The 18,367-nt window shown below is 49.3% G+C and overlaps 33 non-coding genes across 33 annotated transcripts; all 33 read right to left on the bottom strand.

Annotated features, from left to right (window-relative positions):
* Nucleotides 1-146: 146 nt before the first annotated feature.
* Trnas-uga (transfer RNA serine (anticodon UGA)) lies at nucleotides 147-228 on the bottom strand. Its single transcript has one exon. It is a non-coding gene; the product is annotated as a tRNA-Ser (tRNA).
* Nucleotides 229-930: 702 nt separating this feature from the next.
* On the bottom strand, nucleotides 931-1,012 carry Trnas-cga (transfer RNA serine (anticodon CGA)). The gene has a single exon. It is a non-coding gene; the product is annotated as a tRNA-Ser (tRNA).
* A 138-nt stretch (nucleotides 1,013-1,150) lies between these two features.
* Trnak-uuu (transfer RNA lysine (anticodon UUU)) lies at nucleotides 1,151-1,223 on the bottom strand. Its single transcript has one exon. It is a non-coding gene; the product is annotated as a tRNA-Lys (tRNA).
* Nucleotides 1,224-1,762: 539 nt separating this feature from the next.
* Trnaf-gaa (transfer RNA phenylalanine (anticodon GAA)) lies at nucleotides 1,763-1,835 on the bottom strand. The gene has a single exon. It is a non-coding gene; the product is annotated as a tRNA-Phe (tRNA).
* Nucleotides 1,836-2,394: 559 nt separating this feature from the next.
* Trnas-uga (transfer RNA serine (anticodon UGA)) lies at nucleotides 2,395-2,476 on the bottom strand. The gene has a single exon. It is a non-coding gene; the product is annotated as a tRNA-Ser (tRNA).
* A 702-nt stretch (nucleotides 2,477-3,178) lies between these two features.
* On the bottom strand, nucleotides 3,179-3,260 carry Trnas-cga (transfer RNA serine (anticodon CGA)). The gene has a single exon. It is a non-coding gene; the product is annotated as a tRNA-Ser (tRNA).
* Nucleotides 3,261-3,398: 138 nt separating this feature from the next.
* Nucleotides 3,399-3,471, bottom strand: Trnak-uuu (transfer RNA lysine (anticodon UUU)). The gene has a single exon. It is a non-coding gene; the product is annotated as a tRNA-Lys (tRNA).
* A 539-nt stretch (nucleotides 3,472-4,010) lies between these two features.
* Trnaf-gaa (transfer RNA phenylalanine (anticodon GAA)) lies at nucleotides 4,011-4,083 on the bottom strand. The gene has a single exon. It is a non-coding gene; the product is annotated as a tRNA-Phe (tRNA).
* A 559-nt stretch (nucleotides 4,084-4,642) lies between these two features.
* Nucleotides 4,643-4,724, bottom strand: Trnas-uga (transfer RNA serine (anticodon UGA)). Its single transcript has one exon. It is a non-coding gene; the product is annotated as a tRNA-Ser (tRNA).
* Nucleotides 4,725-5,427: 703 nt separating this feature from the next.
* Trnas-cga (transfer RNA serine (anticodon CGA)) lies at nucleotides 5,428-5,509 on the bottom strand. The gene has a single exon. It is a non-coding gene; the product is annotated as a tRNA-Ser (tRNA).
* A 138-nt stretch (nucleotides 5,510-5,647) lies between these two features.
* Trnak-uuu (transfer RNA lysine (anticodon UUU)) lies at nucleotides 5,648-5,720 on the bottom strand. The gene has a single exon. It is a non-coding gene; the product is annotated as a tRNA-Lys (tRNA).
* Nucleotides 5,721-6,259: 539 nt separating this feature from the next.
* Nucleotides 6,260-6,332, bottom strand: Trnaf-gaa (transfer RNA phenylalanine (anticodon GAA)). The gene has a single exon. It is a non-coding gene; the product is annotated as a tRNA-Phe (tRNA).
* A 559-nt stretch (nucleotides 6,333-6,891) lies between these two features.
* On the bottom strand, nucleotides 6,892-6,973 carry Trnas-uga (transfer RNA serine (anticodon UGA)). The gene has a single exon. It is a non-coding gene; the product is annotated as a tRNA-Ser (tRNA).
* Nucleotides 6,974-7,675: 702 nt separating this feature from the next.
* Trnas-cga (transfer RNA serine (anticodon CGA)) lies at nucleotides 7,676-7,757 on the bottom strand. The gene has a single exon. It is a non-coding gene; the product is annotated as a tRNA-Ser (tRNA).
* Nucleotides 7,758-7,895: 138 nt separating this feature from the next.
* On the bottom strand, nucleotides 7,896-7,968 carry Trnak-uuu (transfer RNA lysine (anticodon UUU)). The gene has a single exon. It is a non-coding gene; the product is annotated as a tRNA-Lys (tRNA).
* A 539-nt stretch (nucleotides 7,969-8,507) lies between these two features.
* Nucleotides 8,508-8,580, bottom strand: Trnaf-gaa (transfer RNA phenylalanine (anticodon GAA)). Its single transcript has one exon. It is a non-coding gene; the product is annotated as a tRNA-Phe (tRNA).
* Nucleotides 8,581-9,139: 559 nt separating this feature from the next.
* On the bottom strand, nucleotides 9,140-9,221 carry Trnas-uga (transfer RNA serine (anticodon UGA)). Its single transcript has one exon. It is a non-coding gene; the product is annotated as a tRNA-Ser (tRNA).
* Nucleotides 9,222-9,924: 703 nt separating this feature from the next.
* Trnas-cga (transfer RNA serine (anticodon CGA)) lies at nucleotides 9,925-10,006 on the bottom strand. The gene has a single exon. It is a non-coding gene; the product is annotated as a tRNA-Ser (tRNA).
* A 138-nt stretch (nucleotides 10,007-10,144) lies between these two features.
* Nucleotides 10,145-10,217, bottom strand: Trnak-uuu (transfer RNA lysine (anticodon UUU)). Its single transcript has one exon. It is a non-coding gene; the product is annotated as a tRNA-Lys (tRNA).
* A 539-nt stretch (nucleotides 10,218-10,756) lies between these two features.
* On the bottom strand, nucleotides 10,757-10,829 carry Trnaf-gaa (transfer RNA phenylalanine (anticodon GAA)). The gene has a single exon. It is a non-coding gene; the product is annotated as a tRNA-Phe (tRNA).
* A 559-nt stretch (nucleotides 10,830-11,388) lies between these two features.
* Trnas-uga (transfer RNA serine (anticodon UGA)) lies at nucleotides 11,389-11,470 on the bottom strand. Its single transcript has one exon. It is a non-coding gene; the product is annotated as a tRNA-Ser (tRNA).
* A 702-nt stretch (nucleotides 11,471-12,172) lies between these two features.
* Trnas-cga (transfer RNA serine (anticodon CGA)) lies at nucleotides 12,173-12,254 on the bottom strand. The gene has a single exon. It is a non-coding gene; the product is annotated as a tRNA-Ser (tRNA).
* A 138-nt stretch (nucleotides 12,255-12,392) lies between these two features.
* Trnak-uuu (transfer RNA lysine (anticodon UUU)) lies at nucleotides 12,393-12,465 on the bottom strand. Its single transcript has one exon. It is a non-coding gene; the product is annotated as a tRNA-Lys (tRNA).
* A 539-nt stretch (nucleotides 12,466-13,004) lies between these two features.
* Trnaf-gaa (transfer RNA phenylalanine (anticodon GAA)) lies at nucleotides 13,005-13,077 on the bottom strand. Its single transcript has one exon. It is a non-coding gene; the product is annotated as a tRNA-Phe (tRNA).
* A 559-nt stretch (nucleotides 13,078-13,636) lies between these two features.
* On the bottom strand, nucleotides 13,637-13,718 carry Trnas-uga (transfer RNA serine (anticodon UGA)). The gene has a single exon. It is a non-coding gene; the product is annotated as a tRNA-Ser (tRNA).
* Nucleotides 13,719-14,421: 703 nt separating this feature from the next.
* Nucleotides 14,422-14,503, bottom strand: Trnas-cga (transfer RNA serine (anticodon CGA)). The gene has a single exon. It is a non-coding gene; the product is annotated as a tRNA-Ser (tRNA).
* Nucleotides 14,504-14,641: 138 nt separating this feature from the next.
* Nucleotides 14,642-14,714, bottom strand: Trnak-uuu (transfer RNA lysine (anticodon UUU)). The gene has a single exon. It is a non-coding gene; the product is annotated as a tRNA-Lys (tRNA).
* Nucleotides 14,715-15,253: 539 nt separating this feature from the next.
* Nucleotides 15,254-15,326, bottom strand: Trnaf-gaa (transfer RNA phenylalanine (anticodon GAA)). Its single transcript has one exon. It is a non-coding gene; the product is annotated as a tRNA-Phe (tRNA).
* A 559-nt stretch (nucleotides 15,327-15,885) lies between these two features.
* Nucleotides 15,886-15,967, bottom strand: Trnas-uga (transfer RNA serine (anticodon UGA)). The gene has a single exon. It is a non-coding gene; the product is annotated as a tRNA-Ser (tRNA).
* A 703-nt stretch (nucleotides 15,968-16,670) lies between these two features.
* Nucleotides 16,671-16,752, bottom strand: Trnas-cga (transfer RNA serine (anticodon CGA)). The gene has a single exon. It is a non-coding gene; the product is annotated as a tRNA-Ser (tRNA).
* A 138-nt stretch (nucleotides 16,753-16,890) lies between these two features.
* Nucleotides 16,891-16,963, bottom strand: Trnak-uuu (transfer RNA lysine (anticodon UUU)). Its single transcript has one exon. It is a non-coding gene; the product is annotated as a tRNA-Lys (tRNA).
* A 539-nt stretch (nucleotides 16,964-17,502) lies between these two features.
* Trnaf-gaa (transfer RNA phenylalanine (anticodon GAA)) lies at nucleotides 17,503-17,575 on the bottom strand. The gene has a single exon. It is a non-coding gene; the product is annotated as a tRNA-Phe (tRNA).
* Nucleotides 17,576-18,134: 559 nt separating this feature from the next.
* Nucleotides 18,135-18,216, bottom strand: Trnas-uga (transfer RNA serine (anticodon UGA)). Its single transcript has one exon. It is a non-coding gene; the product is annotated as a tRNA-Ser (tRNA).
* Between the last annotated feature and the right edge of the window lie 151 nt (nucleotides 18,217-18,367).

Raw genomic sequence — 18,367 nt, 5'->3', positions numbered from 1 at the left:
GAGATGAGCTGCGGCTTCTGGGGGCGACTGTAACGCTGCGCCCTCGATCAAATAACACTGCACATTGCTGGTGACCCACGTGTTTAGTAGTGACGCAACTGCTAGGATGCAGCTCAACGTCCGCCTTTTGAGAGCGAGAAAATTTTCGCAGTCGGCAGGACTCGAACCTACGCTCCCAGAGGGAATCTGGTTTCAAGTCAGACGCCTTAACCACTCGGCCACGACTGCCGGTGGCGGAAGCGACTCCCGACAAGTGAAGCCGCCATCTTTAGAAGCAATCTGATGGCAGAAAACGGCGTGGCCTCACTCTTTGCTGTAGGGTTTCCATTAGCCGTTACGAAAGTGTACTAATTTTCGCCCAGACAGGGACTTGAGCCCAGGACCCTTTGGTTGAAAACCTAACGCTCTACCGACTCAGCTATGCGGGCCCACGCACGAGCATTATCGTACAGCTGCGTGGTGTGCGAGTGTTTCGCATGTCGTAATTACTGACTTATGGCTCCAATGGCGACTTCACCGACTTCCCACTGACGCACCGCTGACGCTAGTTTTCTGTCGTCTTAAAACGATGGACATACCTCCAAGCAGCTGCGAGATCTTAAGAAAAGAAAAAAAAAACGCTGCACCACTGCTTTTGCCGCACTCGAATGATTGAAATTGCGATTCTTAAAAAGAAAATGAAATGTCCGCTCTGTCCAACACTTTCGAGCACATCTGTGTACTCACCATCTCAGCGACGGCTTTCTGTAGTCCCAGCGTCAGTGCGAGGTGAACCGAAAGGCACAGTAAGTAGCTGTCGTCGCGAAAACTCAGTATTCTTAAAACGTAAATTTTCGTCTTGTTGAGAATGGCATCACTGGTTGCACCCGCATTCGCCCACGCATGTCACATGTGTGCGAAAACGTTTGCTCCTCTTTACGCAAAATCGCACGCAGCCGGTAGGATTCGAACCTACGCTCCCAGAGGGAATCTGATTTCGAGTCAGACGCCTTAACCACTCGGCCACGACTGCCGTTAGCGCGGTGTTCTCTCGACACATGCAACTGCTACCGTTTAAAACACTGTGGTGTCAGAAAACGGCGTAGCTGCATTATTTTCCGTAGCGTTTCCACCGCTACCAGACGAATCGCTACCAAAGTATTAAAATTTCCGCCCGGACAGGGACTTGAACCCTGGACCCTTAGGTTAAAAGCCTAATGCTCTACCGACTGAGCTATCCGGGCTCACACAAGGCTGCAAAACCTCCCACGATGCACAACTATACATTGACTCATGTCCTTTACTGTTGTGCAATCGCTGCATGGGGCCGTTACTAATAAAACGTCGCCTAAATGCTGTCTACAAACTTATCGCGCTAAGCCCGTAACACACTATCGAAGACTGCTGACACACGATGCAACAACAAATTGTACCAGTTGTTACGTCTCATACGTTGGAGCAGAGAATTTACGTGTTTTGTCGACACTCACTGGGCAATTGGAAAATTCACAAGCATTTCGAATGCAATGTTTCCCACGCTTTCGCTCATTTCACGGTTCCGTTGAAGACGTTCTTCACCACCTGACACAGAAAAAGGAATGCAGTCGGTAGGATATTTTTAATTCTTTTGCTTCTAAGGGTGTTAGTTGTCTAGTAAGTTCCTCTTATGGCATGCAATTGACAACCAGAACAGCTACAGGAGAGAGTCATTTTTGTTGTCAGCGGTAGTTGCATTATCACACACGCAGAGTAATTCCATTGGCGTCGCATCAAAACGAGTACCTGCCGAAACCCGGGATCGAACCAGGGACCTTTAGATCTTCAGTCTAACGCTCTCCCAACTGAGCTATTTCGGCTGACGTCGAAGGTTGCCATTTGCATGTCTTCGTTCACTTCTGCCTCGTTGCCAATTTCACAGTCACCTTCGTCTGATAAGACACAGGGACGCTGAAGGGCGAGCAGCCGATGCAGTGAAGTTCCACACACATTTCTTCAGCTTCCGTCATCGTAACAAGCAAACATGTCGACTCGATAACCCGTGCTATATCGATGCCAGGGGCAACTCGTGTGCAGAGAACGAGACACAAGAAGGAGTGAGCCTCTCCACCATATGAGAGGCAGTATCTAGCAGATACACACGGTAAAACATTCGACTTGCGTTAGCTCATAAATTGCTACACGTCATCGTCTGCAAGCTAAAATGGACACATCTGCACTGCCCAGTGAGGCGACACTTGTACTAACACCTGGTGGACGGCTGTGAGACTAGGAGATGAGCTGCGGCTTCTGGGGGCGACTGTAACGCTGCGCCCTCGATCAAATAACACTGCACATTGCTGGTGACCCACGTGTTTAGTAGTGACGCAACTGCTAGGATGCAGCTCAACGTCCGCCTTTTGAGAGCGAGAAAATTTTCGCAGTCGGCAGGACTCGAACCTACGCTCCCAGAGGGAATCTGATTTCAAGTCAGACGCCTTAACCACTCGGCCACGACTGCCGGTGGCGGAAGCGACTCCCGACAAGTGAAGCCGCCATCTTTAGAAGCAATCTGATGGCAGAAAACGGCGTGGCCTCACTCTTTGCTGTAGGGTTTCCATTAGCCGTTACGAAAGTGTACTAATTTTCGCCCAGACAGGGACTTGAGCCCAGGACCCTTTGGTTGAAAACCTAACGCTCTACCGACTCAGCTATGCGGGCCCACGCACGAGCATTATCGTACAGCTGCGTGGTGTGCGAGTGTTTCGCATGTCGTAATTACTGACTTATGGCTCCAATGGCGACTTCACCGACTTCCCACTGACGCACCGCTGACGCTAGTTTTCTGTCGTCTTAAAACGATGGACATACCTCCAAGCAGCTGCGAGATCTTAAGAAAAGAAAAAAAAAACGCTGCACCACTGCTTTTGCCGCACTCGAATGATTGAAATTGCGATTCTTAAAAAGAAAATGAAATGTCCGCTCTGTCCAACACTTTCGAGCACATCTGTGTACTCACCATCTCAGCGACGGCTTTCTGCAGTCCCAGCGTCAGTGCGAGGTGAACCGAAAGGCACAGTAAGTAGCTGTCGTCGCGAAAACTCAGTATTCTTAAAACGTAAATTTTCGTCTTGTTGAGAATGGCATCACTGGTTGCACCCGCATTCGCCCACGCATGTCACATGTGTGCGAAAACGTTTGCTCCTCTTTACGCAAAATCGCACGCAGCCGGTAGGATTCGAACCTACGCTCCCAGAGGGAATCTGATTTCGAGTCAGACGCCTTAACCACTCGGCCACGACTGCCGTTAGCGCGGTGTTCTCTCGACACATACAACTGCTACCGTTTAAAACACTGTGGTGTCAGAAAACGGCGTAGCTGCATTATTTTCCGTAGCGTTTCCACCGCTACCAGACGAATCGCTACCAAAGTATTAAAATTTCCGCCCGGACAGGGACTTGAACCCTGGACCCTTAGGTTAAAAGCCTAATGCTCTACCGACTGAGCTATCCGGGCTCACACAAGGCTGCAAAACCTCCCACGATGCACAACTATACATTGACTCATGTCCTTTACTGTTGTGCAATCGCTGCATGGGGCCGTTACTAATAAAACGTCGCCTAAATGCTGTCTACAAACTTATCGCGCTAAGCCCGTAACACACTATCGAAGACTGCTGACACACGATGCAACAACAAATTGTACCAGTTGTTACGTCTCATACGTTGGAGCAGAGAATTTACGTGTTTTGTCGACACTCACTGGGCAATTGGAAAATTCACAAGCATTTCGAATGCAATGTTTCCCACGCTTTCGCTCATTTCACGGTTCCGTTGAAGACGTTCTTCACCACCTGACACAGAAAAAGGAATGCAGTCGGTAGGATATTTTTAATTCTTTTGCTTCTAAGGGTGTTAGTTGTCTAGTAAGTTCCTCTTATGGCATGCAATTGACAACCAGAACAGCTACAGGAGAGAGTCATTTTTGTTGTCAGCGGTAGTTGCATTATCACACACGCAGAGTAATTCCATTGGCGTCGCATCAAAACGAGTACCTGCCGAAACCCGGGATCGAACCAGGGACCTTTAGATCTTCAGTCTAACGCTCTCCCAACTGAGCTATTTCGGCTGACGTCGAAGGTTGCCATTTGCATGTCTTCGTTCACTTCTGCCTCGTTGCCAATTTCACAGTCACCTTCGTCTGATAAGACACAGGGACGCTGAAGGGCGAGCAGCCGATGCAGTGAAGTTCCACACACATTTCTTCAGCTTCCGTCATCGTAACAAGCAAACATGTCGACTCGATAACCCGTGCTATATCGATGCCAGGGGCAACTCGTGTGCAGAGAACGAGACACAAGAAGGAGTGAGCCTCTCCACCATATGAGAGGCAGTATCTAGCAGATACACACGGTAAAACATTCGACTTGCGTTAGCTCATAAATTGCTACACGTCATCGTCTGCAAGCTAAAATGGACACATCTGCACTGCCCAGTGAGGCGACACTTGTACTAACACCTGGTGGACGGCTGTGAGACTAGGAGATGAGCTGCGGCTTCTGGGGGCGACTGTAACGCTGCGCCCTCGATCAAATAACACTGCACATTGCTGGTGACCCACGTGTTTAGTAGTGACGCAACTGCTAGGATGCAGCTCAACGTCCGCCTTTTGAGAGCGAGAAAATTTTCGCAGTCGGCAGGACTCGAACCTACGCTCCCAGAGGGAATCTGATTTCAAGTCAGACGCCTTAACCACTCGGCCACGACTGCCGGTGGCGGAAGCGACTCCCGACAAGTGAAGCCGCCATCTTTAGAAGCAATCTGATGGCAGAAAACGGCGTGGCCTCACTCTTTGCTGTAGGGTTTCCATTAGCCGTTACGAAAGTGTACTAATTTTCGCCCAGACAGGGACTTGAGCCCAGGACCCTTTGGTTGAAAACCTAACGCTCTACCGACTCAGCTATGCGGGCCCACGCACGAGCATTATCGTACAGCTGCGTGGTGTGCGAGTGTTTCGCATGTCGTAATTACTGACTTATGGCTCCAATGGCGACTTCACCGACTTCCCACTGACGCACCGCTGACGCTAGTTTTCTGTCGTCTTAAAACGATGGACATACCTCCAAGCAGCTGCGAGATCTTAAGAAAAGAAAAAAAAAAACGCTGCACCACTGCTTTTGCCGCACTCGAATGATTGAAATTGCGATTCTTAAAAAGAAAATGAAATGTCCGCTCTGTCCAACACTTTCGAGCACATCTGTGTACTCACCATCTCAGCGACGGCTTTCTGCAGTCCCAGCGTCAGTGCGAGGTGAACCGAAAGGCACAGTAAGTAGCTGTCGTCGCGAAAACTCAGTATTCTTAAAACGTAAATTTTCGTCTTGTTGAGAATGGCATCACTGGTTGCACCCGCATTCGCCCACGCATGTCACATGTGTGCGAAAACGTTTGCTCCTCTTTACGCAAAATCGCACGCAGCCGGTAGGATTCGAACCTACGCTCCCAGAGGGAATCTGATTTCGAGTCAGACGCCTTAACCACTCGGCCACGACTGCCGTTAGCGCGGTGTTCTCTCGACACATGCAACTGCTACCGTTTAAAACACTGTGGTGTCAGAAAACGGCGTAGCTGCATTATTTTCCGTAGCGTTTCCACCGCTACCAGACGAATCGCTACCAAAGTATTAAAATTTCCGCCCGGACAGGGACTTGAACCCTGGACCCTTAGGTTAAAAGCCTAATGCTCTACCGACTGAGCTATCCGGGCTCACACAAGGCTGCAAAACCTCCCACGATGCACAACTATACATTGACTCATGTCCTTTACTGTTGTGCAATCGCTGCATGGGGCCGTTACTAATAAAACGTCGCCTAAATGCTGTCTACAAACTTATCGCGCTAAGCCCGTAACACACTATCGAAGACTGCTGACACACGATGCAACAACAAATTGTACCAGTTGTTACGTCTCATACGTTGGAGCAGAGAATTTACGTGTTTTGTCGACACTCACTGGGCAATTGGAAAATTCACAAGCATTTCGAATGCAATGTTTCCCACGCTTTCGCTCATTTCACGGTTCCGTTGAAGACGTTCTTCACCACCTGACACAGAAAAAGGAATGCAGTCGGTAGGATATTTTTAATTCTTTTGCTTCTAAGGGTGTTAGTTGTCTAGTAAGTTCCTCTTATGGCATGCAATTGACAACCAGAACAGCTACAGGAGAGAGTCATTTTTGTTGTCAGCGGTAGTTGCATTATCACACACGCAGAGTAATTCCATTGGCGTCGCATCAAAACGAGTACCTGCCGAAACCCGGGATCGAACCAGGGACCTTTAGATCTTCAGTCTAACGCTCTCCCAACTGAGCTATTTCGGCTGACGTCGAAGGTTGCCATTTGCATGTCTTCGTTCACTTCTGCCTCGTTGCCAATTTCACAGTCACCTTCGTCTGATAAGACACAGGGACGCTGAAGGGCGAGCAGCCGATGCAGTGAAGTTCCACACACATTTCTTCAGCTTCCGTCATCGTAACAAGCAAACATGTCGACTCGATAACCCGTGCTATATCGATGCCAGGGGCAACTCGTGTGCAGAGAACGAGACACAAGAAGGAGTGAGCCTCTCCACCATATGAGAGGCAGTATCTAGCAGATACACACGGTAAAACATTCGACTTGCGTTAGCTCATAAATTGCTACACGTCATCGTCTGCAAGCTAAAATGGACACATCTGCACTGCCCAGTGAGGCGACACTTGTACTAACACCTGGTGGACGGCTGTGAGACTAGGAGATGAGCTGCGGCTTCTGGGGGCGACTGTAACGCTGCGCCCTCGATCAAATAACACTGCACATTGCTGGTGACCCACGTGTTTAGTAGTGACGCAACTGCTAGGATGCAGCTCAACGTCCGCCTTTTGAGAGCGAGAAAATTTTCGCAGTCGGCAGGACTCGAACCTACGCTCCCAGAGGGAATCTGATTTCAAGTCAGACGCCTTAACCACTCGGCCACGACTGCCGGTGGCGGAAGCGACTCCCGACAAGTGAAGCCGCCATCTTTAGAAGCAATCTGATGGCAGAAAACGGCGTGGCCTCACTCTTTGCTGTAGGGTTTCCATTAGCCGTTACGAAAGTGTACTAATTTTCGCCCAGACAGGGACTTGAGCCCAGGACCCTTTGGTTGAAAACCTAACGCTCTACCGACTCAGCTATGCGGGCCCACGCACGAGCATTATCGTACAGCTGCGTGGTGTGCGAGTGTTTCGCATGTCGTAATTACTGACTTATGGCTCCAATGGCGACTTCACCGACTTCCCACTGACGCACCGCTGACGCTAGTTTTCTGTCGTCTTAAAACGATGGACATACCTCCAAGCAGCTGCGAGATCTTAAGAAAAGAAAAAAAAAACGCTGCACCACTGCTTTTGCCGCACTCGAATGATTGAAATTGCGATTCTTAAAAAGAAAATGAAATGTCCGCTCTGTCCAACACTTTCGAGCACATCTGTGTACTCACCATCTCAGCGACGGCTTTCTGCAGTCCCAGCGTCAGTGCGAGGTGAACCGAAAGGCACAGTAAGTAGCTGTCGTCGCGAAAACTCAGTATTCTTGAAACGTAAATTTTCGTCTTGTTGAGAATGGCATCACTGGTTGCACCCGCATTCGCCCACGCATGTCACATGTGTGCGAAAACGTTTGCTCCTCTTTACGCAAAATCGCACGCAGCCGGTAGGATTCGAACCTACGCTCCCAGAGGGAATCTGATTTCGAGTCAGACGCCTTAACCACTCGGCCACGACTGCCGTTAGCGCGGTGTTCTCTCGACACATGCAACTGCTACCGTTTAAAACACTGTGGTGTCAGAAAACGGCGTAGCTGCATTATTTTCCGTAGCGTTTCCACCGCTACCAGACGAATCGCTACCAAAGTATTAAAATTTCCGCCCGGACAGGGACTTGAACCCTGGACCCTTAGGTTAAAAGCCTAATGCTCTACCGACTGAGCTATCCGGGCTCACACAAGGCTGCAAAACCTCCCACGATGCACAACTATACATTGACTCATGTCCTTTACTGTTGTGCAATCGCTGCATGGGGCCGTTACTAATAAAACGTCGCCTAAATGCTGTCTACAAACTTATCGCGCTAAGCCCGTAACACACTATCGAAGACTGCTGACACACGATGCAACAACAAATTGTACCAGTTGTTACGTCTCATACGTTGGAGCAGAGAATTTACGTGTTTTGTCGACACTCACTGGGCAATTGGAAAATTCACAAGCATTTCGAATGCAATGTTTCCCACGCTTTCGCTCATTTCACGGTTCCGTTGAAGACGTTCTTCACCACCTGACACAGAAAAAGGAATGCAGTCGGTAGGATATTTTTAATTCTTTTGCTTCTAAGGGTGTTAGTTGTCTAGTAAGTTCCTCTTATGGCATGCAATTGACAACCAGAACAGCTACAGGAGAGAGTCATTTTTGTTGTCAGCGGTAGTTGCATTATCACACACGCAGAGTAATTCCATTGGCGTCGCATCAAAACGAGTACCTGCCGAAACCCGGGATCGAACCAGGGACCTTTAGATCTTCAGTCTAACGCTCTCCCAACTGAGCTATTTCGGCTGACGTCGAAGGTTGCCATTTGCATGTCTTCGTTCACTTCTGCCTCGTTGCCAATTTCACAGTCACCTTCGTCTGATAAGACACAGGGACGCTGAAGGGCGAGCAGCCGATGCAGTGAAGTTCCACACACATTTCTTCAGCTTCCGTCATCGTAACAAGCAAACATGTCGACTCGATAACCCGTGCTATATCGATGCCAGGGGCAACTCGTGTGCAGAGAACGAGACACAAGAAGGAGTGAGCCTCTCCACCATATGAGAGGCAGTATCTAGCAGATACACACGGTAAAACATTCGACTTGCGTTAGCTCATAAATTGCTACACGTCATCGTCTGCAAGCTAAAATGGACACATCTGCACTGCCCAGTGAGGCGACACTTGTACTAACACCTGGTGGACGGCTGTGAGACTAGGAGATGAGCTGCGGCTTCTGGGGGCGACTGTAACGCTGCGCCCTCGATCAAATAACACTGCACATTGCTGGTGACCCACGTGTTTAGTAGTGACGCAACTGCTAGGATGCAGCTCAACGTCCGCCTTTTGAGAGCGAGAAAATTTTCGCAGTCGGCAGGACTCGAACCTACGCTCCCAGAGGGAATCTGGTTTCAAGTCAGACGCCTTAACCACTCGGCCACGACTGCCGGTGGCGGAAGCGACTCCCGACAAGTGAAGCCGCCATCTTTAGAAGCAATCTGATGGCAGAAAACGGCGTGGCCTCACTCTTTGCTGTAGGGTTTCCATTAGCCGTTACGAAAGTGTACTAATTTTCGCCCAGACAGGGACTTGAGCCCAGGACCCTTTGGTTGAAAACCTAACGCTCTACCGACTCAGCTATGCGGGCCCACGCACGAGCATTATCGTACAGCTGCGTGGTGTGCGAGTGTTTCGCATGTCGTAATTACTGACTTATGGCTCCAATGGCGACTTCACCGACTTCCCACTGACGCACCGCTGACGCTAGTTTTCTGTCGTCTTAAAACGATGGACATACCTCCAAGCAGCTGCGAGATCTTAAGAAAAGAAAAAAAAAAACGCTGCACCACTGCTTTTGCCGCACTCGAATGATTGAAATTGCGATTCTTAAAAAGAAAATGAAATGTCCGCTCTGTCCAACACTTTCGAGCACATCTGTGTACTCACCATCTCAGCGACGGCTTTCTGCAGTCCCAGCGTCAGTGCGAGGTGAACCGAAAGGCACAGTAAGTAGCTGTCGTCGCGAAAACTCAGTATTCTTAAAACGTAAATTTTCGTCTTGTTGAGAATGGCATCACTGGTTGCACCCGCATTCGCCCACGCATGTCACATGTGTGCGAAAACGTTTGCTCCTCTTTACGCAAAATCGCACGCAGCCGGTAGGATTCGAACCTACGCTCCCAGAGGGAATCTGATTTCGAGTCAGACGCCTTAACCACTCGGCCACGACTGCCGTTAGCGCGGTGTTCTCTCGACACATGCAACTGCTACCGTTTAAAACACTGTGGTGTCAGAAAACGGCGTAGCTGCATTATTTTCCGTAGCGTTTCCACCGCTACCAGACGAATCGCTACCAAAGTATTAAAATTTCCGCCCGGACAGGGACTTGAACCCTGGACCCTTAGGTTAAAAGCCTAATGCTCTACCGACTGAGCTATCCGGGCTCACACAAGGCTGCAAAACCTCCCACGATGCACAACTATACATTGACTCATGTCCTTTACTGTTGTGCAATCGCTGCATGGGGCCGTTACTAATAAAACGTCGCCTAAATGCTGTCTACAAACTTATCGCGCTAAGCCCGTAACACACTATCGAAGACTGCTGACACACGATGCAACAACAAATTGTACCAGTTGTTACGTCTCATACGTTGGAGCAGAGAATTTACGTGTTTTGTCGACACTCACTGGGCAATTGGAAAATTCACAAGCATTTCGAATGCAATGTTTCCCACGCTTTCGCTCATTTCACGGTTCCGTTGAAGACGTTCTTCACCACCTGACACAGAAAAAGGAATGCAGTCGGTAGGATATTTTTAATTCTTTTGCTTCTAAGGGTGTTAGTTGTCTAGTAAGTTCCTCTTATGGCATGCAATTGACAACCAGAACAGCTACAGGAGAGAGTCATTTTTGTTGTCAGCGGTAGTTGCATTATCACACACGCAGAGTAATTCCATTGGCGTCGCATCAAAACGAGTACCTACCGAAACCCGGGATCGAACCAGGGACCTTTAGATCTTCAGTCTAACGCTCTCCCAACTGAGCTATTTCGGCTGACGTCGAAGGTTGCCATTTGCATGTCTTCGTTCACTTCTGCCTCGTTGCCAATTTCACAGTCACCTTCGTCTGATAAGACACAGGGACGCTGAAGGGCGAGCAGCCGATGCAGTGAAGTTCCACACACATTTCTTCAGCTTCCGTCATCGTAACAAGCAAACATGTCGACTCGATAACCCGTGCTATATCGATGCCAGGGGCAACTCGTGTGCAGAGAACGAGACACAAGAAGGAGTGAGCCTCTCCACCATATGAGAGGCAGTATCTAGCAGATACACACGGTAAAACATTCGACTTGCGTTAGCTCATAAATTGCTACACGTCATCGTCTGCAAGCTAAAATGGACACATCTGCACTGCCCAGTGAGGCGACACTTGTACTAACACCTGGTGGACGGCTGTGAGACTAGGAGATGAGCTGCGGCTTCTGGGGGCGACTGTAACGCTGCGCCCTCGATCAAATAACACTGCACATTGCTGGTGACCCACGTGTTTAGTAGTGACGCAACTGCTAGGATGCAGCTCAACGTCCGCCTTTTGAGAGCGAGAAAATTTTCGCAGTCGGCAGGACTCGAACCTACGCTCCCAGAGGGAATCTGATTTCAAGTCAGACGCCTTAACCACTCGGCCACGACTGCCGGTGGCGGAAGCGACTCCCGACAAGTGAAGCCGCCATCTTTAGAAGCAATCTGATGGCAGAAAGCGGCGTGGCCTCACTCTTTGCTGTAGGGTTTCCATTAGCCGTTACGAAAGTGTACTAATTTTCGCCCAGACAGGGACTTGAGCCCAGGACCCTTTGGTTGAAAACCTAACGCTCTACCGACTCAGCTATGCGGGCCCACGCACGAGCATTATCGTACAGCTGCGTGGTGTGCGAGTGTTTCGCATGTCGTAATTACTGACTTATGGCTCCAATGGCGACTTCACCGACTTCCCACTGACGCACCGCTGACGCTAGTTTTCTGTCGTCTTAAAACGATGGACATACCTCCAAGCAGCTGCGAGATCTTAAGAAAAGAAAAAAAAAACGCTGCACCACTGCTTTTGCCGCACTCGAATGATTGAAATTGCGATTCTTAAAAAGAAAATGAAATGTCCGCTCTGTCCAACACTTTCGAGCACATCTGTGTACTCACCATCTCAGCGACGGCTTTCTGTAGTCCCAGCGTCAGTGCGAGGTGAACCGAAAGGCACAGTAAGTAGCTGTCGTCGCGAAAACTCAGTATTCTTAAAACGTAAATTTTCGTCTTGTTGAGAATGGCATCACTGGTTGCACCCGCATTCGCCCACGCATGTCACATGTGTGCGAAAACGTTTGCTCCTCTTTACGCAAAATCGCACGCAGCCGGTAGGATTCGAACCTACGCTCCCAGAGGGAATCTGATTTCGAGTCAGACGCCTTAACCACTCGGCCACGACTGCCGTTAGCGCGGTGTTCTCTCGACACATGCAACTGCTACCGTTTAAAACACTGTGGTGTCAGAAAACGGCGTAGCTGCATTATTTTCCGTAGCGTTTCCACCGCTACCAGACGAATCGCTACCAAAGTATTAAAATTTCCGCCCGGACAGGGACTTGAACCCTGGACCCTTAGGTTAAAAGCCTAATGCTCTACCGACTGAGCTATCCGGGCTCACACAAGGCTGCAAAACCTCCCACGATGCACAACTATACATTGACTCATGTCCTTTACTGTTGTGCAATCGCTGCATGGGGCCGTTACTAATAAAACGTCGCCTAAATGCTGTCTACAAACTTATCGCGCTAAGCCCGTAACACACTATCGAAGACTGCTGACACACGATGCAACAACAAATTGTACCAGTTGTTACGTCTCATACGTTGGAGCAGAGAATTTACGTGTTTTGTCGACACTCACTGGGCAATTGGAAAATTCACAAGCATTTCGAATGCAATGTTTCCCACGCTTTCGCTCATTTCACGGTTCCGTTGAAGACGTTCTTCACCACCTGACACAGAAAAAGGAATGCAGTCGGTAGGATATTTTTAATTCTTTTGCTTCTAAGGGTGTTAGTTGTCTAGTAAGTTCCTCTTATGGCATGCAATTGACAACCAGAACAGCTACAGGAGAGAGTCATTTTTGTTGTCAGCGGTAGTTGCATTATCACACACGCAGAGTAATTCCATTGGCGTCGCATCAAAACGAGTACCTGCCGAAACCCGGGATCGAACCAGGGACCTTTAGATCTTCAGTCTAACGCTCTCCCAACTGAGCTATTTCGGCTGACGTCGAAGGTTGCCATTTGCATGTCTTCGTTCACTTCTGCCTCGTTGCCAATTTCACAGTCACCTTCGTCTGATAAGACACAGGGACGCTGAAGGGCGAGCAGCCGATGCAGTGAAGTTCCACACACATTTCTTCAGCTTCCGTCATCGTAACAAGCAAACATGTCGACTCGATAACCCGTGCTATATCGATGCCAGGGGCAACTCGTGTGCAGAGAACGAGACACAAGAAGGAGTGAGCCTCTCCACCATATGAGAGGCAGTATCTAGCAGATACACACGGTAAAACATTCGACTTGCGTTAGCTCATAAATTGCTACACGTCATCGTCTGCAAGCTAAAATGGACACATCTGCACTGCCCAGTGAGGCGACACTTGTACTAACACCTGGTGGACGGCTGTGAGACTAGGAGATGAGCTGCGGCTTCTGGGGGCGACTGTAACGCTGCGCCCTCGATCAAATAACACTGCACATTGCTGGTGACCCACGTGTTTAGTAGTGACGCAACTGCTAGGATGCAGCTCAACGTCCGCCTTTTGAGAGCGAGAAAATTTTCGCAGTCGGCAGGACTCGAACCTACGCTCCCAGAGGGAATCTGATTTCAAGTCAGACGCCTTAACCACTCGGCCACGACTGCCGGTGGCGGAAGCGACTCCCGACAAGTGAAGCCGCCATCTTTAGAAGCAATCTGATGGCAGAAAACGGCGTGGCCTCACTCTTTGCTGTAGGGTTTCCATTAGCCGTTACGAAAGTGTACTAATTTTCGCCCAGACAGGGACTTGAGCCCAGGACCCTTTGGTTGAAAACCTAACGCTCTACCGACTCAGCTATGCGGGCCCACGCACGAGCATTATCGTACAGCTGCGTGGTGTGCGAGTGTTTCGCATGTCGTAATTACTGACTTATGGCTCCAATGGCGACTTCACCGACTTCCCACTGACGCACCGCTGACGCTAGTTTTCTGTCGTCTTAAAACGATGGACATACCTCCAAGCAGCTGCGAGATCTTAAGAAAAGAAAAAAAAAAACGCTGCACCACTGCTTTTGCCGCACTCGAATGATTGAAATTGCGATTCTTAAAAAGAAAATGAAATGTCCGCTCTGTCCAACACTTTCGAGCACATCTGTGTACTCACCATCTCAGCGACGGCTTTCTGCAGTCCCAGCGTCAGTGCGAGGTGAACCGAAAGGCACAGTAAGTAGCTGTCGTCGCGAAAACTCAGTATTCTTAAAACGTAAATTTTCGTCTTGTTGAGAATGGCATCACTGGTTGCACCCGCATTCGCCCACGCATGTCACATGTGTGCGAAAACGTTTGCTCCTCTTTACGCAAAATCGCACGCAGCCGGTAGGATTCGAACCTACGCTCCCAGAGGGAATCTGATTTCGAGTCAGACGCCTTAACCACTCGGCCACGACTGCCGTTAGCGCGGTGTTCTCTCGACACATGCAACTGCTACCGTTTAAAACACTGTGGTGTCAGAAAACGGCGTAGCTGCATTATTTTCCGTAGCGTTTCCACCGCTACCAGACGAATCGCTACCAAAGTATTAAAATTTCCGCCCGGACAGGGACTTGAACCCTGGACCCTTAGGTTAAAAGCCTAATGCTCTACCGACTGAGCTATCCGGGCTCACACAAGGCTGCAAAACCTCCCACGATGCACAACTATACATTGACTCATGTCCTTTACTGTTGTGCAATCGCTGCATGGGGCCGTTACTAATAAAACGTCGCCTAAATGCTGTCTACAAACTTATCGCGCTAAGCCCGTAACACACTATCGAAGACTGCTGACACACGATGCAACAACAAATTGTACCAGTTGTTACGTCTCATACGTTGGAGCAGAGAATTTACGTGTTTTGTCGACACTCACTGGGCAATTGGAAAATTCACAAGCATTTCGAATGCAATGTTTCCCACGCTTTCGCTCATTTCACGGTTCCGTTGAAGACGTTCTTCACCACCTGACACAGAAAAAGGAATGCAGTCGGTAGGATATTTTTAATTCTTTTGCTTCTAAGGGTGTTAGTTGTCTAGTAAGTTCCTCTTATGGCATGCAATTGACAACCAGAACAGCTACAGGAGAGAGTCATTTTTGTTGTCAGCGGTAGTTGCATTATCACACACGCAGAGTAATTCCATTGGCGTCGCATCAAAACGAGTACCTGCCGAAACCCGGGATCGAACCAGGGACCTTTAGATCTTCAGTCTAACGCTCTCCCAACTGAGCTATTTCGGCTGACGTCGAAGGTTGCCATTTGCATGTCTTCGTTCACTTCTGCCTCGTTGCCAATTTCACAGTCACCTTCGTCTGATAAGACACAGGGACGCTGAAGGGCGAGCAGCCGATGCAGTGAAGTTCCACACACATTTCTTCAGCTTCCGTCATCGTAACAAGCAAACATGTCGACTCGATAACCCGTGCTATATCGATGCCAGGGGCAACTCGTGTGCAGAGAACGAGACACAAGAAGGAGTGAGCCTCTCCACCATAGGAGAGGCAGTATCTAGCAGATACACACGGTAAAACATTCGACTTGCGTTAGCTCATAAATTGCTACACGTCATCGTCTGCAAGCTAAAATGGACACATCTGCACTGCCCAGTGAGGCGACACTTGTACTAACACCTGGTGGACGGCTGTGAGACTAGGAGATGAGCTGCGGCTTCTGGGGGCGACTGTAACGCTGCGCCCTCGATCAAATAACACTGCACATTGCTGGTGACCCACGTGTTTAGTAGTGACGCAACTGCTAGGATGCAGCTCAACGTCCGCCTTTTGAGAGCGAGAAAATTTTCGCAGTCGGCAGGACTCGAACCTACGCTCCCAGAGGGAATCTGATTTCAAGTCAGACGCCTTAACCACTCGGCCACGACTGCCGGTGGCGGAAGCGACTCCCGACAAGTGAAGCCGCCATCTTTAGAAGCAATCTGATGGCAGAAAACGGCGTGGCCTCACTCTTTGCTGTAGGGTTTCCATTAGCCGTTACGAAAGTGTACTAATTTTCGCCCAGACAGGGACTTGAGCCCAGGACCCTTTGGTTGAAAACCTAACGCTCTACCGACTCAGCTATGCGGGCCCACGCACGAGCATTATCGTACAGCTGCGTGGTGTGCGAGTGTTTCGCATGTCGTAATTACTGACTTATGGCTCCAATGGCGACTTCACCGACTTCCCACTGACGCACCGCTGACGCTAGTTTTCTGTCGTCTTAAAACGATGGACATACCTCCAAGCAGCTGCGAGATCTTAAGAAAAGAAAAAAAAAAACGCTGCACCACTGCTTTTGCCGCACTCGAATGATTGAAATTGCGATTCTTAAAAAGAAAATGAAATGTCCGCTCTGTCCAACACTTTCGAGCACATCTGTGTACTCACCATCTCAGCGACGGCTTTCTGCAGTCCCAGCGTCAGTGCGAGGTGAACCGAAAGGCACAGTAAGTAGCTGTCGTCGCGAAAACTCAGTATTCTTAAAACGTAAATTTTCGTCTTGTTGAGAATGGCATCACTGGTTGCACCCGCATTCGCCCACGCATGTCACATGTGTGCGAAAACGTTTGCTCCTCTTTACGCAAAATCGCACGCAGCCGGTAGGATTCGAACCTACGCTCCCAGAGGGAATCTGATTTCGAGTCAGACGCCTTAACCACTCGGCCACGACTGCCGTTAGCGCGGTGTTCTCTCGACACATGCAACTGCTACCGTTTAAAACACTGTGGTGTCAGAAAACGGCGTAGCTGCATTATTTTCCGTAGCGTTTCCACCGCTACCAGACGAATCGCTACCAAAGTATTAAAATTTCCGCCCGGACAGGGACTTGAACCCTGGACCCTTAGGTTAAAAGCCTAATGCTCTACCGACTGAGCTATCCGGGCTCACACAAGGCTGCAAAACCTCCCACGATGCACAACTATACATTGACTCATGTCCTTTACTGTTGTGCAATCGCTGCATGGGGCCGTTACTAATAAAACGTCGCCTAAATGCTGTCTACAAACTTATCGCGCTAAGCCCGTAACACACTATCGAAGACTGCTGACACACGATGCAACAACAAATTGTACCAGTTGTTACGTCTCATACGTTGGAGCAGAGAATTTACGTGTTTTGTCGACACTCACTGGGCAATTGGAAAATTCACAAGCATTTCGAATGCAATGTTTCCCACGCTTTCGCTCATTTCACGGTTCCGTTGAAGACGTTCTTCACCACCTGACACAGAAAAAGGAATGCAGTCGGTAGGATATTTTTAATTCTTTTGCTTCTAAGGGTGTTAGTTGTCTAGTAAGTTCCTCTTATGGCATGCAATTGACAACCAGAACAGCTACAGGAGAGAGTCATTTTTGTTGTCAGCGGTAGTTGCATTATCACACACGCAGAGTAATTCCATTGGCGTCGCATCAAAACGAGTACCTGCCGAAACCCGGGATCGAACCAGGGACCTTTAGATCTTCAGTCTAACGCTCTCCCAACTGAGCTATTTCGGCTGACGTCGAAGGTTGCCATTTGCATGTCTTCGTTCACTTCTGCCTCGTTGCCAATTTCACAGTCACCTTCGTCTGATAAGACACAGGGACGCTGAAGGGCGAGCAGCCGATGCAGTGAAGTTCCACACACATTTCTTCAGCTTCCGTCATCGTAACAAGCAAACATGTCGACTCGATAACCCGTGCTATATCGATGCCAGGGGCAACTCGTGTGCAGAGAACGAGACACAAGAAGGAGTGAGCCTCTCCACCATAGGAGAGGCAGTATCTAGCAGATACACACGGTAAAACATTCGACTTGCGTTAGCTCATAAATTGCTACACGTCATCGTCTGCAAGCTAAAATGGACACATCTGCACTGCCCAGTGAGGCGACACTTGTACTAACACCTGGTGGACGGCTGTGAGACTAGGAGATGAGCTGCGGCTTCTGGGGGCGACTGTAACGCTGCGCCCTCGATCAAATAACACTGCACATTGCTGGTGACCCACGTGTTTAGTAGTGACGCAACTGCTAGGATGCAGCTCAACGTCCGCCTTTTGAGAGCGAGAAAATTTTCGCAGTCGGCAGGACTCGAACCTACGCTCCCAGAGGGAATCTGATTTCAAGTCAGACGCCTTAACCACTCGGCCACGACTGCCGGTGGCGGAAGCGACTCCCGACAAGTGAAGCCGCCATCTTTAGAAGCAATCTGATGGCAGAAAACGGCGTGGCCTCACTCTTTGCTGTAGGGTTTCCATTAGCCGTTACGAAAGTGTACTAATTTTCGCCCAGACAGGGACTTGAGCCCA

This window comes from Schistocerca cancellata, unplaced genomic scaffold (assembly GCF_023864275.1).
Source record: "Schistocerca cancellata isolate TAMUIC-IGC-003103 unplaced genomic scaffold, iqSchCanc2.1 HiC_scaffold_586, whole genome shotgun sequence".
Classification (NCBI taxonomy): Eukaryota; Metazoa; Arthropoda; class Insecta; order Orthoptera; family Acrididae; genus Schistocerca; species Schistocerca cancellata.
Note: the sequence above shows the minus strand (reverse complement) of the source record. Positions and strands in the feature narration are given on the sequence as shown.